We start from the raw sequence: 8,662 nt of genomic DNA on the forward strand, positions 1-8,662 counted from the left end.
GGTCGTAGTGTGGTTGGTTGCCAAGATGCCACTGCGGAAAGCCCATGTTCACCAGCTGCCGTTTGAGGTCTGTGGGGGGCCACTTTGAGTGGTACTGGAAACTAGCCCCATGCAAGCTGGGGCCTGGGAAAGGACCTGTAAGTCTTGGCCGGAACACCGGTAATGCCAGAGGCAAGCAAGACCCGATAATAATTCTGGGGAAATCAGAGTCAGAAGTAAATTACACTCCTTGAAACATGCTCTGTTTCTCCCTCAAGCTCTGTTAACCAGCTCAAGGCTGGGAAAGAAATTTATAAAACTCCTGGACCCAAATCCCACCTGGCACCATAATGTTTGCTCAATTCTGTCCCTAAGCAGTTCGGTGTATTCCTGCCATTATCATCTTTAAATAACATCTATTCTCTGTAAGCGTAAACTACTGATATAATTAGATTACCTATATATTCCTGCTTCCTATCCCCCACCTGCAACCCTCTCAAAAAAAGCCATTGAGCACAGGGGCTCAGGGCATTCTCCACTAGAGGGAATCACCTTCCCCTTTCCTTGACAGACAGTTGGTATCTAGAATGACTAATTTCATCCTCGGTGAATCCAAGGACTCAGTGGGACTGAGTCCCCCACAGAAGTCAGCAAAGGGGGACTGAGCAGGACCCAGCTTGCCCACCCCCTTTGGAAGGCCAGGAACCCTAGGGGGGCACCATGGCCCCTACTGAGAAAGTTCTGTCGAGGGATGCTACTTCGTGGCAGAAGAGTAGTCCTCCTGCAGGGCCGTCGTCCTGGGCGATTTCCCCATTGGCTAAGATCCGCACCGTCCTCCCAAGAGCCCTGGGTCCCTTTCCTCAGACCACAGAAGGGCTGAAGGGGCAGTTCCCAGGCCTCAGTGGCTTCCAGTTGCTGCGGCTCCTCGGTGATTTCCTAAACATTGTGTCTCAAATGCTTGTTAGAATAGCTGAGGATCAATGACAGCTTAAACTAGATCCCCAAATATGTAAACTCGATAGCAGTGCCTTGGTTCAGAGGGTTGTGGGGACACGTACCAGTTAATTCCAGCAGGAAACAGAATCCAACTCAGATGGTTCTAGAGCAGTGCTATCCAACAGAACCTTCTGTAATGATTGCAATTTCTGCACTAGTTAAATTCTCTAAATATCTTAAATTCCAGCCATGGGTCAAATTAGATTGATAGAATCTTACACAGACTACTTACTATAAAGGAGTACAATAAGATCTGAATTACGACCTGGAGTATTTTTTTGTTTGTTTGTGTGTTTTGATTTTGAGAGTACGTTGATGAAAGCCGGGGACAGTGAAGGGCTTAGGATAGAAGAAGCAACAGGAGAAAGCCTAGGGGGGGCTGCTTTGGCTTTCTAGGAACATTATGGGAAAGAAGTGAGTCAAGGCGGGGCTGCTGTCAGCTCACTGGAAAATCAGAGAAAGGGGGACCTTGGGGACAGGTTCAGGGGTTTAGCTGGAACGAGCTGCTGCTGCCTATTGCTCCCCTGGTTGCAAGTCTTGTGAGGACCCTTGGAGTTTAGTAGATGCCCACCTGTAGGGGAAGGAGAGGGAGATGGAAAAGGCATGGGCATGCTCCTGGGAGGAAGAGCACGCCAGGACCTGGTTTTGAATCCTGATCTACCTCTTACGAGCTGGGTGACCTTAGGAAGTCTCTGAGCCACTGTGGCTCTCTCTGTAATTGGAGTAGTATTCTTATCAGCACCGGTCCTCTTCTCTTAATCAACACTCACTTTCAAGGTAAACTCATCTAGACTCATGGCTTTAAACACCATCCAAATGCTGATGTCCCTCAAATTTACATCTTGAAATCTCTACTTGGGTGTCTAATAGGCATCTTACATTTAGCATGTCCCCAGATGAACTCTATATTCTCTCCCAAACCTTCTCCACCCCTAGCCATCCCATATCAAGAAACAACAATTCAGTTCTTACGGTTGGTCAGGCCAAAGACCTTGGTGTTTTCCACAAACCTCTCTCTCACACTCACATATTCCATGTGTTAGAAAAACAAAACAAAACAACAAAACTCTGTGTTGGTTCTACCTCAAAAGATATTCTGCAGGCAACCACTTCTCTCCAAATCTCTGATCATCCTGGTGCAGGCCCAGTCATCTCTCACCTGGTCGGCTGCAGGAGCCCCCTCACTGACCTTTCTGCTCCCACATTTGTCCCCACAGCCTGCCTTCCCTGTAGCATCCAGAAGGGGCCTTTTCAAAGGCAAAGCCTTCCAGCATCTCTCCATTGACTCAGAGCAAAAGTCCTCAAGATCCCCTCAAAGGGTTTGGTTCTGTTTCTTCTGTGACCTCCCCTTCCTACCCGCTCACTGTCATGTGCCTTGCTCCAGCCTCACTGGCCTCCTTGGGGGTTTCCGTAACATGACAAGTATGATCCGATTTTAGGGCCTTTGGCGTGGCTTTGCCCTCCAATGGAATCCCCTTCTGCGGGGATTGCATGGTTGGTTCCTTCATGTCATGTCCCTCAGGTTTCTGCCCAGATGTCACTTTCTCAGAGAGCCCTTCCTGTAGAAATGAGAATTCCCCATACCACCTTTTCTGCTTTATGTTCCTCCATGATACCTATCATTATATATTCATGCAGAGTGTCTCATTTTGGGAAAAGGTCACCTCCAGGAGGACAGATGACTGGCACTTTATTTGGTTCATTTTTTAATCATCTGCCTGACACATGGTTAGTGTTCAACAAGATCTGTTGTATAAATGAACAAATCAAATAACCCTGTGAGGTAAATCTGTTATTCTCATTTTACTTATTTTTTAAAAATGTTTTATGTGTTTCTTTCTAGAGAGAGAAGAAGGGAGGGAGTAAGAGAGGGAGAGAAACATCAATCAGTTGCCTCTTGCATGTGTCCCAGGGACCGGAGATCAAACCTGTGACCCAGGTATGGGCCCTGACTGGGAATAGAACTGGTGACCTTTCACTTTGCAGGATGATGCCCAGTCAACTGGGCCACACAGGTCAGGGCTTTTAGTCTCATTTTAAAGGTCAGGGAAACTGAAACTCAGAAATGTGCCCAAGAGCACACAGTGCAAGACTGGTGGAGTTGCCTTCAGTCTAGTCTGTTCAGTGTAGTAAGGGACGCCCAGGCCCTTTCTCCTGACTGATGAATTGCCCATTGGCCATTACATCCACGACATCAACTGGTATGAAGTATATTCTTGTATGAAAATCAATTTTAGAAGTGAGTGCCAAGAAAACACTGACTCCTTTATAACTAAGAGAACTCAGCATGCAAATCGTTCTTTTTGGGGTCAGCCCCAGGAAGCTCAGTCAAATGTGAAGTCTAATGTGAAGTTGGTCACTCTATTAGCCCTTTCTTAAGCTTGAATTTTTTTCTCTCATTCTTATCATCTATGTTCTTCGTTGTTGCTGTTGTTGTTAAGATTTTATTTATTTTTTTAGGGAGAGGAGAAGGTAGAGAGAAAGAGAGGGAGAGAAACACTGATGTGTGAGAGAAACATCAGTTAGTTGCCCCTCACATGCCCCCAACTAACTGGGGACCTGGCCTGGAACCCAGGCATGCACCCTACTGAGAATTGAACCTGCAACCTTTGGGATCACAGGCCAGTACTCAACCCACTGAGGCACACCAGCCAAAGCTATCTTCTTTGTTTTTTAATTGAGATATAATTGACATACAGTTTATTGGTTTCAATTATACAAAATAGTGACTTGATATTTGTCTATATTGTGGAATGATTGCCACAATAAGTCTGGTTAACGTCCATTACCATGTGGTTACAGTTTTTTTTCTTGTGATGAGAACTTTTAGGATCTACTCTCTTAGCAACTTTCAAATAAATATACAATACAGAATTGTTAACTATAGTCACTATGCTGCATATTACATTACCAAGACTGACTTATTTTATTATTGGAAGTTTGTACCTTTTGACCCCCTTCACTGATTTGGCTCACCCCACCTTTGGCAGCCACCAATCTCTTCTCTGTATCAATGAGTTCAGTTTTTTGTTTTGTTTGTTTTTTTAGATTCCACATATAAGTGAGATCATACAGTATATTTTTTTCTCTGACATATATCACTTAGCATAATGCCCTCAAGATCCATCCATGTTATTGTAAATGTTCCTTTTGTGGCCAAACAATATTTCATTGTATGTATATATGCACCATATTTTCTTTATTCATTGATCCATTGAGGGACACTTGGGTTGCTTCCATATCTTGGCTACTGCAAATAATGCTGCAATAAAAACGAGGGTACAGATATCTTTTCAAATTAGTCTTTTTATTTCCTTTAGATAAGTACCCAGGAATTTATTTAAATTCCTGGGTCATCAGGTAGTTCTAGTTTTAATTTTTTGAGGAAATTCCATACTGTTTTTCATAATGGCTGCACCAATTTACATTTTCACCAACAATGTACATGGCTTCCATTTTCTCCACCTCCTCACCAACACTTGTTATCTCTTGTCTTTTTGATAACAGCACTGCTAATACATGTGAGGTGATATATCATGATGGTTTTGATTTGCATTTCCCTGATGATTAGTGATGTTGAGCACTTTTTTTCATGTACCTCTTAGCCATCTGTATGTCTTCTTTGGGAAAATGTCAGTTCATATCCTCTGCTCATTTTGAATTCAATTGTTTGTTTCTTTGTTATTGAATTGTATGAGCTGTTTATATATTTTGGATATTAACACCTTACCAGGTATATGATTTAAAAGTATTTTCTCTCATTTTTAGATTGCCTTTTTATCTTGTTGATGGTTTCCTTTGCCAAGCAGAAGCTTTTAATTTGATGTAGTCACACTTATTTATTTTTGCTTTTATTGCCTTTGCTTTTGGTGTCAAATCCAACAAGCTTCACCAAGACTGATGTCAAGGAGTTTACCCCCTATGTTTTGTTCAAAGAGTTTTATGATCTCTGGTCTTATATCCAAGTATTTAACCCATTTTGAGTTGATTTTTGTGTATGGTTTAAGATTCAGGTCCATTTTTATTTCTTATGTGGCTGTCCAGTTTTTCCAACACCATTTAGTAAAGAGACTATCTTTTCCCCATTTGTATATTCTGACTTCTTTGTCATAAGTTAATTAACTGTATATATGTCAATTACTTCTAGGCTCTCTCTTCTGTTCCATTGGTCTATGTGTCTGTTTTTATGCCTACACTATACTGTTTTGATTACTACAGCTTTGAAATATAGTTTGAAATCAGAAAGCACAATGCCTTCATCCTTGTTCTTCTTTCTGAAGATTGTTTTAGCTATTTGGAATCTTTTATGTTTCCATACAATATTAAGATGGCTAGTACTATTTCTGTGAAAAATGCTATTGGATTTTTAATTGAATCTGTAGATTGCATTGAACAGTATGGATATTTAAAAAAAAAATTTTAAAGATTTTATTTATTTATTTTTAGACAGAGGGGAAGAGAGAGAGAAAGAGAGGGAGAGAAACATCATGCACAGTTGCATTTCACATGCCCCCTGCTGGGGACCTGGCCTGCAACCCAGGCATGTGCCCTACACTGGGAATCAAACCAGCGACCCTTTGGTTCACAGGCCAGCGCACAATCCACTGAGCCATACCGGCTAGGGCAGTATGGACATTTTAACAATATTAATTTTTTCAATTCATAAGCATGAGATATCTTCCCATTTGTGTCATCTTCAATTTCTTTCATCAATGTCTTGAAGTTTTCAGTGTATGGGTTTTTCACCTTCTTTGTTAAATTTATTCCTAGATATTTTATTTTTTTAATTCAATTTATTGGGGGTGGGGTAATGTAAATTTTGGTTGTACAACCTTATAACACAGTATCTGTATATGCTATTGTGTGCTCACCACCCAAAGCCTAGTCACCGTCCATCACCATGTATTTGACTGCCTTTATGTTCTTTGTCCATCTCTCCTTCCCCTCTGGTAACCACCATTATTATATCATCTGTATCTATGAGTTTGTTTGTCCGTTTGTTGTTTTTTTGTTTTACAACCCACATATAAATGAAATCATATGGTTCTTGTCTTTTTCATCTGACTTATTTCACTTAGCATGATACTCTAAAGATCCATTCATATTACAAATGGCAATATTTCATCTTTGTTTTTTATTTCTGAGTAGTATTCCACTGTATATGTGTACCACATCTTCTTTATCCAATCATCTGTCAAAGGACGCTTAGGTTGTTTTATTCTTTTTGATTAAATTGCAAATGGGACTGTTTTCTTAATTTCTCTTTTTGATGGTTTGTTGTTAATATATAGAAATGCAGCTAATTTTTGTTATTGATTTTGTATCCTGCAACTTTACTGAATTCATTTATTATTTCTAATACCTTTTGGTGGTCTTTAAGATTTTCCATGTGTAATATCATATACTCTGGAAATAGAGACAGTTTTACTTCTTTCTTTCCAATTCGGATGCCTTTTATTTCTTTTTCTTTGTTAATTGCTCTGGCTAGGACTTTTATCACTATGTTGAATAAAAATAGTGAGAATGGGCATCCTTATCTTATTCATCATCTTAGAGGAAAAGCTTTTAGTTTTTCACTTATTGATTTGATGTTAGCTGTGGGCTTTTCATATATGTCCTTTATTACACTGAGGTATGTTCCCTCTATACCCACTTTATAGAGAGGGTTTTTTAAAAATCATAAATGGATGTTAATTTTTGTCAATGCTTTTTATGCATCTACTGAGATAATATAATATTTATTCTTTGTTTAGGCAATGTGGTATATCACATTGATTGATTTGTGGATATTGAAATATCACTGGAATGAATCTCACTTGATAATGGTGTATGATCCTTTTAATGTATTGTTGAATTCAGTTTGTTAATATTTTGTTAAGAATTTTTGCATCCAAGTCCACCAGGGATATTGGCCTGTAATTTTCTCTTCTTGCAATATTCTTATCTGATTTGGATAACAGGGTAATGCTGGCCTTGTAAAATGAGTTTGGAAGTGTTCACTCTTCTATTTTTTTTGGAAGTGTTTGAGAAAGATTGGTATTAATTCTTTAAATTTGGGTAGAACTCACCAGTGAAGGCATCTAGTTCAGGACTTTTGTTTTTTGGGAGGTTTTTGGTTACTGATTCAATCTGCTTATGAGTAGTTGGTCTATTCAGATTTTCTGTTTTTTCATGGCTCAGTCTTGGTAGGTTGTAGGTTTCTAGGAATTTATCTGCTTCTTATAGGTAGTCAAATTTGTTGGCATATAATTGCTCAAAGTAATCTCTCATGATCCTTTGTATTTCTGTGATATCAGTTGTTTTGTCCCATCTTTTATTTCTGACTTCATCTACATTTTTTGCACTCAAAGTTAATCATAAATGGCAGCTTTGGGTTTGCGATATACTTGGGTATGGGTCTTCTATCATTGGGCAGGTTCTAGATGGGCTTTTCAGTCTGAAAATCATACTTTTCAGCTGAGTGAAAATTATTTCTCTGGTAATTGTGTTATGTTATTTCTCAGATAATTATCCTCTTTCCATTTATTTCAGTTCTCTTCTTGGCACGGCTCTCCTGGGTCTCTTGGATTGATTGCTGTGTAGATTGTTTCTGTACCTAGGGCTTCTCACTGTTTACCAAAGTTCAATGATCCTTTTATCCTTCCTTTCACTGGGAACATGGCTGAGCTACATTTCCCACCCTCCCTTGCAGTTAAGCATGGTCGCTGACAAAATTTTCAGCATCAAAATGTGATGGAATTGACGTTTAGGACTTCTAGTCTTAGGCTAAGAAGATGGGCAAGGGGTGTTTCCACAATGCTCCCTTTTTCTTCCTCCTAGTTAGAACTCAAGAGAGCAGATTTATCCATGCCCTAGTGAGTGAGAGAACAATGACAAGGAAGGGACCTGGGTGCCTGAATGATGTGAGATGGACATGTTCCGTTAAAGAAAAACAAGCTACTTTGTTCTTTAGACCACCACATTATTGGGTCTCTGTTACTGCATCATAGATTTACTTGAAATAATGGAGACTATACATTGTCTCTCATATTCTCTGCCCTACCTCCTACTTTTTTGGGGGTTCAATTTTCTGGGGATAGTTCCTTTATTTTATATTCCAACCATTTTATTCATCCAATATTACAATTTTAATCTGTAAGAATTCAGTCTTGTATTCTAAATATTTCTTTTCATAGCATCCTGTTCTTATTTTAAGGAAGCATTTTCTCAAATTTCTCTAAGACCATCAGATTTTTCTCATTCTTTTTCTTTACATAACTTCTTTTTTTCCCACAAGTATTATTTTTCATTTTGTTTACATACTTAGGATGTTGGCTATACATAACTGAAGGCCCAGCCTATACAAAGAACACTGAAGGGCACAGGCGGGATTCAGGGCCTGCCGGTCCAGCTTTCGCAGTGCCTCAAGGATCCCATGCTCTCTGTCTCTCTCCTCTGCTGCCCACAGCGTTGTCATCATCCTAGGCCTGGTTACTCTCAGGGTTGGAGGATATGTCCTTAATCATGTCTGGGGGGAGAGAGAAGCCACTGCTTCTGGTTTTCTTTTGAAAGTACGAAAGAACTTTTTAAAAAGCCTCTCTTTTTTTGCATCTCCATGTCTGGAATTAGGTCACATGCCCTACCCTGACCCAATCATGGGCAAGGGTGGGCAATTGCTTTAGATTAATCAGACTTTCTCCTGGAGCTG

Source organism: Pteronotus mesoamericanus, unplaced genomic scaffold (assembly GCF_021234165.1).
Source record: "Pteronotus mesoamericanus isolate MK-2021 breed Mesoamerican mustached bat unplaced genomic scaffold, CSHL_Meso_final contig_72, whole genome shotgun sequence".
Taxonomy (NCBI): Eukaryota; Metazoa; Chordata; class Mammalia; order Chiroptera; family Mormoopidae; genus Pteronotus; species Pteronotus mesoamericanus.